Source organism: Ptychodera flava, chromosome 18 (genome assembly GCF_041260155.1).
Source record: "Ptychodera flava strain L36383 chromosome 18, AS_Pfla_20210202, whole genome shotgun sequence".
In the NCBI taxonomy this organism is placed as follows: domain Eukaryota; kingdom Metazoa; phylum Hemichordata; class Enteropneusta; family Ptychoderidae; genus Ptychodera; species Ptychodera flava.
In genome coordinates, this window is record NC_091945.1 from 5,908,661 (window position 1) to 5,919,059 (window position 10,399).

Here is a 10,399-nt window from a genome sequence, read left to right on the forward strand (position 1 = left end):
TAGAATATTTACAGTTATATTTATGAAGTAAATGAGACGACACGATCGAAACAGTAATTCTCATTCTCAGAGATGCCGTGGCTTTCAAAATATCACACAAGTTTACGACCTTTGCGAGCGCGAAAGATTCCGTTCGATGACACACTCATTGCATGTCTGTGCCCACAACGTTGCCGTCACCGGTCTCTGCCGGTGTCAATTCGTCAATCCCGATCTCGGTCATCAATGTTTTCGTCTTACGAACTTTGATGTTTGCATTAACACCACAGGCGCTCCTTAGTTGGGTAGTCTGCTGAGTGGATCGATTTTCGGATCGATCTATTGATCCCGTAGTCGATATGCCCGCCACTGCAAACTAGCGATTCTCGGAAAAAGCTATTGTTTTAGCGACTTGAAATTTCGTTGGACAAATATGCCTTCTATGTTTCCATGTCTGGATTTATCGGGTCACCTTTTTGTAAAAATAACGTGCGAGCAAGCACGGCATCGATCACAACAAATCTGTTCGTGTCGCGACGCCTGCATGTATGAACGGTACCATGAAAGAAAAAAGTTCGGTTGATGACGTACAACAGGGGTAATTCGGATTTCTTATCCGTCCTGTTCTACGTCACACAGGTGGGAATTCGGGCCAGTTCATGTGATAAATATTGAAAAATGTCAACTGGTAAAGAACAGTTCTTGATGATCGCTTACGAAATACGGACAAGAATAGAGTATTCAGTTCGTTACAGATGGGAAAACTATCATTGATTTATTCCAGCAATTTACAATACACATCAAGTAATATATTTATCATTACGACCTTATGAGTATACATAAGAAAACAGGAATAGGTAAACGTTGAGAAGGTCAGTGTATATTGGTCAGATCTCAAATGAAACTTTACGGTGTGCACAAATTTGGTTAAGAGAAACTAAAATATTTGACAATAATTAAAGAGATTTGCGCCATAAAAATGCAAGACTTTGAAATGTATCATTTCAAAAACAAAGGGTAAAGTAGAATGAGATAAACAGCTAAAGTGGTAGTCCAAAACTCTAAGATGAATAATGCTATCACAGATAATAAATCTTAATAAAATACAACAACATATTTGAAATAAGTCTTGGCAAAGTACAAAAGAAAATTCATGACAATACTATATTTCAAGTAAAGAAAACCTACATATTCTATAGAATTTAAACGATTGGAAGTTGAAGACATTAGATTATATGCTGTAGCCATAATGTTCATAAAAATAAAAAAGCTGCTTTATAAGTGGCTTTCCAATTGCGTTAAAACGCTATACCTTGGTTACTATAAAGCCCCTAACAAACAAACAAACTCTACTTTAAATTCTGAAAGTTTCGATACAATTAAATGCAAACTTGTTTACAGAAGCATATATGTTTCTTTAGACAAGTTTGGATTTAATTTTATGCTCATAAAACTTAATTAAATGTACAAATGTAGACAAAATATCTAATTCCGTTCTTTTCAGGCACAAAATAAAGATACTACTTCTAGAAATGCTACACCATTACTAAAGGTTTTCAAAATCGAAAATTGAACTGTTGAGTTTACAGAAAGACTTCCCAGAGGCTTAACAAGGCAGGATCATGGGTAATACGCGGTTAATTCTGGACACCTGTTCTTTTCATAAGTTCTTTACTCAATACAGAGGACAGAAATAGACAAACGATGTTAAATACAGAAATTACAAATCAACCACAAGATCAATCTACACACAATGGAATGAACAAGTACAGCAAACATAAACAGGGCAAAAACCTCGTGGAATCCACGATAAAAAGATATATGTACCACTTAAATGACAGGGTGTTGTCGGGCACCCCAGTCTCTGGTAAGAGATTAAGTGTGAACTGAAACTGCTTCCATGGTATAGTACATACGTCGCAGTTATTTCTAAATTTAACATTACCTCTGATTTATTGACAAATAAACATAATACATTTCATTATTCTTGGTTCAGTCGAACTAGGTTTATGTCCCTCATTGTGATAGTTCGTTAGATGTGCAAATAACCAATGTCAATTTCATGCAAAAGTAAAATGACCTTAAATCTGCCGTACGTTACTGTGATGAAAATCTGTTAGTCTTTCATTAGATCTCATGTTATTTAGAGCAAATATTTTAGCTGAAAAGAAACCCTTCTGTATGAGAACTTTTAAATTTCCTTTCACCAAACTAACTTTTTCTGTTTGTTCTTTGAAAAATCATAAACACTCTAAATATAATAAGATGAAAATGTATAGATGACCGTAGATTCATTTCTAAATTCTTTATAGCAAGGGCCAAACATGCGGCATTGTACCTTTTCTCGCTTAACTGTTTCCATTCAGTTTTTAGACAAGTTAGCGTCATATTGTTGTAGTGCTTTTCTTCACTAAAAATTTTTCTATTATCACGTGTACCTCATCATAAGTTTGTTTATACTTTAGGTCGCCATATTCTAACGTTTTTGATCCCCAGATCATGCTACGCAACTTTGGTAGGCTGCCTATTACGGCAGTTATTGACACTGTAACAAAGGGCTTGATGTCAAATGAGATAATGACAGAGAATAGAAACGACAAAATTAAACTCATTATCAAAAACTGAAAAATTGCTGACATGAACTTCAGTCTCACAGGATAGATGTGTTCACAAATATAGCTGAACAGTTCGTGAGTTATGCATTCACGCCACTTCCTATCCCTGATAAAAGGCACGCTTACATATAAGAGTTCACCCGTTTGTGGATCCTGATGACTATCATTATTTCTCGAGATGACATCTGTTGACGAGTTGTTCTGACCAGAACGACAAAGGCAACAATAGCATGGATCAAAATTGTCCATTTCGTAATGAGCGCTAATCTTTCTGTGGTTATCATCGTCATCAGCAGTCTCCTCTGTCTGATTATTGTCGTCATCAGTATTCCATTCATGTATCACTTCAAATGTTATTTCTTTCAAACGCTCATAGTAACTAGTAAAACCTCTATAGACAAATACAACATATGATAATATAACAACAATGAGAGACAAGTAAGGTACTACTATATCAGCATGAAGGGTTACTGCAGCGATAATGCATGCAATAACTTCAGTTAAGAAACACACATCTAGAAATAGGATGTAATCAATAAAAAGTGTTACAAGAAATAGAGAAATCCATAAAGTTAGAGTCAGATTTTTAAAACGTTTGTTTTTGTCTGTACATTTATTAAAAATAGAAAAGAAGCCACCTTTGCATTAATAATCATCTTTAATAGAAAGCCATTGATACCTCGACATACATCCACAACATTGACATAAATGTGGACATTTTCATATTGACATTCATGCTTGCGTTCATGGCGCAAAAAGGCAAAAATAAATCTTTCATACACACTATGAAGACAGCAAAACGGCTCTTCACTTCTAAAATCAAACTTATCACAAAGCTGACATGAAATGTGTTGCTTTTTGGGTATGCATTTGGATGTCTCTCCAACATCATTTGTGTCTGTAGTTCCTTCACTAGCTTGGGTTTCAGTTTCTGCACCAGCTGATGTTTCAGTTTCTGCACCAGCTGACGTTTTAGCTCGTGCACCAGCTGAGGTTTTAGTTTGTGCACCAGCTGCGGTTTTAGTTCCTGCACCAGCTGAGGTTTTAGTTCCTGCACCAGCTGAGGTTTTAGTTCCTACACCAGCTGAGGTTTTAGTCGCTACACCAGCTGAGGTTTTAGTTTGTGCACCAGCTGCGGTTTAGTTCCTACACCCGCTGAGGTTTTAGTTCCTGCACCAACTGAGGTTTTAGTTCCTGCACCGGCTGAGGTTTTAGTGTCTGTACCAGCTGAGGTTTTAGTTCCTACACCCGCTGAGGTTTTAGTTCCTGCACCAACTGAGGTTTTAGTTCCTGCACCGGCTGAGGTTTTAGTTCCTGCACCGGCTGAGGTTTTAGTGTCTGTACCAGCTAAGGTTTTAGTTTTTGCACCTGCTGAGGTTTTAGTGTCTGTACCAGCTGAGGTTTTAGTTCCTGCACCAGCTGAGGTTTTAGTTCCTGCACCAGCTGAGGTTTTAGTTCCTGCACCAGCTGAGGTTTTAGTTTGTGCACCAGCTAAGTTTTCAGTTCCTGCACCATCTGAGGTTTCAGTTCCTACACCAGATGAGGATTGAGTTGTAGTTCTATTATTTCCTCACATGCACCTGGATGTACTATGCATTCTACTTTAGATAACTCCTTTCTCAAACAGAAAACAAAAATGCATAACACAAACATGTAACCGCCAAAAATATAAGGCGTTACATATAGATTTCTCGGGAGAAAATACAAGTCTATACGTTGTGGATCATAACTTGTATTTTCGAATCTACGCCAAGCATTAGATTCTTTTTTGAAATTATTATCGGACAAGAATATAGCGATGAAAAAGTAAGCCCATGCAAAAGAAGGAACGACACACCAATAAAAGAAAAGCCATACGAGGTTCCCCATAAAACATTTCCATCGACAGTTACTATTCTGATTAGAAGTGCTTTGTTCAATATTCCCATTCCAGTATTTCAGCACATTTTTCAAAGTGATTGGAGCCTGGTCTATCGCCAAAAGCAAATCATGCTCCAAAGGTATGTCTTGTTTGTTGCTGGCATTACCCGTTTTACTCCAAGTAAATTTGTGAATTATATTTGAATGATTTGGCAGCAATGACCAACTGACAAAAGGTAACACTGTACAGGATAAGGCAACGATAATGGAAAGGATTGTACCGTGTACACTGTCCAACCACCACTCTGAATCAACTGGCTTACATGTTCTAGTTATGTTGTCCAGGTCTGATCTTTCAACGAAGCTAATACAACAGCATGTTGATATGAATGCCGATTTATCAACAGAATTGTGACATAAACACTGTTTATTTTTTAAAATATCATCCTTAACGATTTCAGATCTGCCCGTAAGTTTTTCAAAACCATCTGTAATAAGCTGTATTAGAAACTTTACAACCATATCATGCTTACAGTCTGTGGACATAAGTGCTATTTTGTTCCATTTGTCTCGCTATCAAATTCAATGTTCAGCTTCTCGGCCGTCAAAAACAAAAGTCCGAACGAGTAGTAGTACGCAGTAGGTGGTAGCTGAAGCAGTGTCTTACCATACGTATCGTAGACCCATTTCCAAGTTGTCATACCAAATATACCTGTGTCGGTGCTGTTATAAAGTAGTGGATCTGTACCATCGTATTCGGGCATACTCAGATGAAATGTCACCATTTTTGTTTCTCTCTCCTCAAAGAAACTGCTGAATTCCTTCGTCAAAACTTCATATTTCTTCTTGGTATATAGCAATACAGTAGAGTCATCACAAGTGAAATTGAATGCAGGTAGTTTCTGAGGTGTTTCCGGCATCGCTGTTGTACTGGCGTTAGTAGTGCTCGCCTCAGTTGTAATGTAAGTTGTCGAGATAGTTGAGCTCATATTGATTGACAAAACTGGAACGGATGTACTTTGACTGTGTAGAAATTCTGTTGAAATGGTCAACAACAGGATTGCAAAGATCTTGCCCATCTTCATCTTGGCACTTCGATAAGCATGTAGACAGCTGAACATCGCCGACGTCGCTACGACTGTAGTGTGAAAGGCGGGATTGTGCACCGATGTTTTGGCAGTGACATTTATAATCAGAAATCATGTGACGTAAAACTGTGACATTTTTATTTATTTACAAGTTTTCGTAAAGCACACCCCTTCTAGAGTGCTGTTTTCAAAGGACTAAGATGTTTTGACGACTCTTACTTGAAATTCATTTGTTGTTGAGATTTCTGTCTCCATCAATAAAAACGTTTCTGTACTGGTTTGATACAGAAAATCACACTTATAGCATCCTATATAGATTTGTCTACGCTCTCGATTTTCAATGACTTGTCAAAAGAAAATCAAACTGCTTAGCATACAAATGTTTACTCACACATTGGTGAGTGACTCTGGACGGCACAAGCTGAATCCTTTATCACACTGTACAATTTATAGACAAGATGCCTCCTTTCAACGTATTTCCCGCCTTTTGTGATTTTACGGTACTTATTTTGCATGGCAATAAATGTTTATTACATCCGGTGATACCACCCAGTCGTAAAGTTACTTTAAGGCATTTCAGATGTTAATCGTGATGAAGTGACAATGGGGTTCACCTTTGCAAATGGCTGGTTACCCTATCAAAATGTGCAACTCTGCCTTTGCCTGTCACAATTCCTATCTCCACCCTGTAGTACTTCTACTTTATATTTGTCAACCAAAGACGTGGGTTACAATAATAATGGTATTAGAAGTTGTAATGTAACCAATGATTTTGATATCTGCCGAGAGTACCTTTACTTACTTAATTTTTTTACTTGTTTTCATCTACCGAAAAATAATTATTTGAAGCCCTATCACTCTTTATAAAATGTAGTCATAATCTTTCCACGTTGGCAGTAAAATCAAACCTACATTTACTTTATATACATTTGAGGACTTTAATCTTCAAAAACACATTTCGTCAGTGTAGCACTGAAATTACGTGACAGTACTGCAAATATTCGTTCAGAAGGCTACGGCGCTTTAAAGTATACTGGAAATAGCTACATGGATGAAATACTTTCTGCTGGTCCGAGATTGGCAGGAATCATGAATAGCAATGCTAACAGTAGGGCTGACACACATCGTATATTCACATGAAACTCACAATTGGATCAAGGTCACATTCAATCTGGGGCACATGAACCACATTTCACATACAATGTATGTGAGTACTACATGATGGGATGTTTTGTTTCTTCCCGCCAGTTTCGGTAAAGATGAAAATCATCGATAATCGTTCTCATATCAAGCAAGCTACAAGCTACACATCCACCTATACGGCTTTTTAGTGATTACTGTAATAAATTTCGTGTTCTCTTTCTTTATGCTTTTCCAATATTTAGTGCCACTATGATACATGTACCATCATGACTACTCTTAAATCCCTCACCCTTTAAAAGGAATAAAAATTCGACAAAATATTTAAACAGGTTCTGGACTGTCCCAAAACATTACAAATATTGTTGGGTTGTTTATGTGTAACGTTTGCAAACGTATAGACCGCTGCAGTGTTGAGAATCGTATTTGAAATAGATTTACAGCAGTGACGCTCATACATTTCTAAGATTTATTATCTTCTGAGTTTCTGTTCCATGTGCTTGAAGCTTCATTGAAACAAGAAGCAAGATAGAACATTGAAAATACCTTTTAGGTGATGGAAGCCGATTTGAAAAGCAACACCTTTGGGTGCAAAGTGATTATAGCAAGCTGTTGACTTTCATTACTCAGTCCATTCCTCAGGCAATTGAAGACCGCCCAAAGACATTCATGGAAACTCTCATGGCGTCGGGCTCGCTAAGAAACATCTGATTGCTCTCTGCGCTAAGATAAAGGTCTTGCTAAGCCAACAACTGCTATGTAGATGGTCAGTTAAACTTCCGATTCGGCGCAGCTTTCAGGTATATATATGGCCGCGTGTAAGACGTCTGCATTGAACCCTACGACCCGGAACCGCGACGCTACCAAGGGACTGGACACAAATTACAGGGGGGGGTGGGCCGGTGTTTTTTGGGGGTGGGTCGCCATTTTTCGCACATAAAATTTTGTGCAAGCCTATGGGGGGGGTCACCTTTTTTCATGCATCAAAGCTGAAATTGCATGTGCACGTTATGGAATACTGAAAAAAGAAAAAATACCTCCTGGCACTTTCATTTTCTGACATTACCATTTTCGGCGCGCCCTTCGAGCGCAAATTTCAGGTATAATAATGAATGTATTGATGATCCAAGCAGTCACATTGATTTAAGTTGTCATGATTTCTACTTATTCAACACTATTGTGCATAACTGTCCCCTATAATGACTCTTTCAATAACAATTTGGAAGATTACTTATTTGACATCATTCTCCCATTGACAATACATTGGGTATAGGTCGGTGTCAAACGTTCATGTCGCTGTATGTACATTTTTTAATTTTTTGAGGACATTGACAGAATACAAACTGTTCAGAATAGTGCATAGTGTCATCAATAACAACTGGAAGCTTCAGGTCGAACAACTTTTGAATAACAATTTAGGATCAGATAACCTATGAGTTATTTGTAGTTTCATCATAGAGTGCCATGTATAGTGAATCAACATTTTGGTGAAATTCCAAAATCAAATTTCTTGCACACCCATTGACTTGGAACCACTCTAGTCTAATCATGATATTAATACTAATAATTAGGTGTACATAAATGCACAGGTTTACCAAGTTTTGTATTGGAAAAAAATTATTCACAGTTTCATCATAGACTGCCATGTATAGTGAATGGACATTTCAGTGAAATTCCAAAATCAAATTTCTTGAACACCCATTGACTTGAAAGTACTCTAGTCTAATCATGAACATTAATACCAATAATCAAGTGTACATAAATGCACAGATTTTCCTATTTTTGTATTGGAAAAAAATTATTCATAGTTTCATCATAGACTGCCATGTATAGTAAATCGACATTTAAGTGATATGCCGAAATCAAATTTCTTGCACAACCATTGACTTGAAACCACTCTAGTCTAATCATGAATATTAATACTAATAATTAGTGTACATACTATTATTAGGTGTACATAAATGCACAGGTTTACCAAGTTTTGTATTTGAAAAAAATTATTCATAGTTTCATCATAGACTGCCATGTATAGTGAATGGACATTTCAGTGAAATTCTGAAATCAAATTTCTTGCACACCCATTGACTTGAAACTACTCTAGTCTAATCATGAACATTAATATCAATAATCAAGTGTACATAAATGCACAGGTTTACCAAGTTTTGTATTGGAAAAAAATTATTCATAGTTTCATCATAGACTGCCATGTATAGTGAATCAACATTTCGGTGAAATTCCAAAATCAAATTTCTTGCACACCCATTGACTTGAAACTACTCTAGTCTAATCATGAACATTAATACCAATAATCAAGTGTACATAAATGCACAGATTTTCCTATTTTTGTATTGGAAAAAAATTATTCATAGTTTCATCATAGACTGCCATGTATAGTGAATGGACATTTCAGTGAAATTCCAAAATCAAATTTCTTGCACAACCATTGGCTTGAAACCACTCTAGTCTAATCATGAACATTAGTACCAATAATTGAGTGTACATAGATGCACAGATTTACCTATTTTTGTATTGGAAAAAAATTATTCATAGGGTTTCACCATAGACTGCCATGTATAGTGAATCAACATTTCGGTGAAATTCCAAATCAAATTTCTTGCACACACATGGACTTGTAACCACTCTAGTCTAATCAAGAACATAAATATCAATAATCAAGCATACATAAATACACAGATTTGCCAAGTTTTGTATTTAAAAAAAATTATTCATAGTTTCTTCATAGACTACAATGTATAATGGATCCACATTTCACTGAGCGAAATTCAAAAAACAAAGTTATTGTACACAGATGCACGTGTTACCACCCTCTTCTAATCAAGCACAATTATGTCAATTATTCAGGGTCATATATACACAAATAGTGCATATTTTTAATTCTGAATTTTTTTTTACAGTTTTGTCATAGACTCCCATGTATAGTGGATCAACATTTATGCGAAATTCCAAAAACAAAGTTATTGTACACAGATGTACATTTTACCACCCTCTTCTAATCAAGCACAATTATGTCAATTATTCAGGGTCCATATATGCACAAATGGTGCAAATTTTTAATTCTGAAAATTTTTTGACAGTTTTGTCATAGACTCCGATGTATAGTTTTGTCATAGACTCCCATGTATAGTGGATCAACATTTTGACAGAAATTCCAAAATCAAATATCTTGTTCACATGTGCACTTGTAAACAACCCATGCTAATCAAGTATATCTATATCAGTTATTAAACATCTGTATATGAACAGATATAGCTAGTTTTATACTGGAAAATACACGTTCGTAGTTTTCTTATAGTCGACTACATGTATAGTGAATCAACATTATCGATAAAATCTAAAACTTACATTTTTTGTACAGGCATGCACTTTTTACCTGCCACTTCAAGCAAAGTACATTTACATGAATAACACACATATGATTTGATATTTTTTGGACAACGCGTTATATCGGCCACATTTTGCCTTCCTTTCGGGAGGGCGACTTAAAAAGTATAGCAAGTCAGAAGGGGGTCTTTAACACATGCCGGTTTTTTTGGGGGGTATTGAGTAACAGGGGAGGGTCACTTATTTCATGCACGGATAAGGGGGAGGGTCACTAATTTTTGTGCATGAACTTTTGAAGGGTCACTATTTTTTACGCAGCGTTTTTTTGAAAAACACACCGGCCCACCCCCCCCCTGTAATTTATGTCCAGTCCCT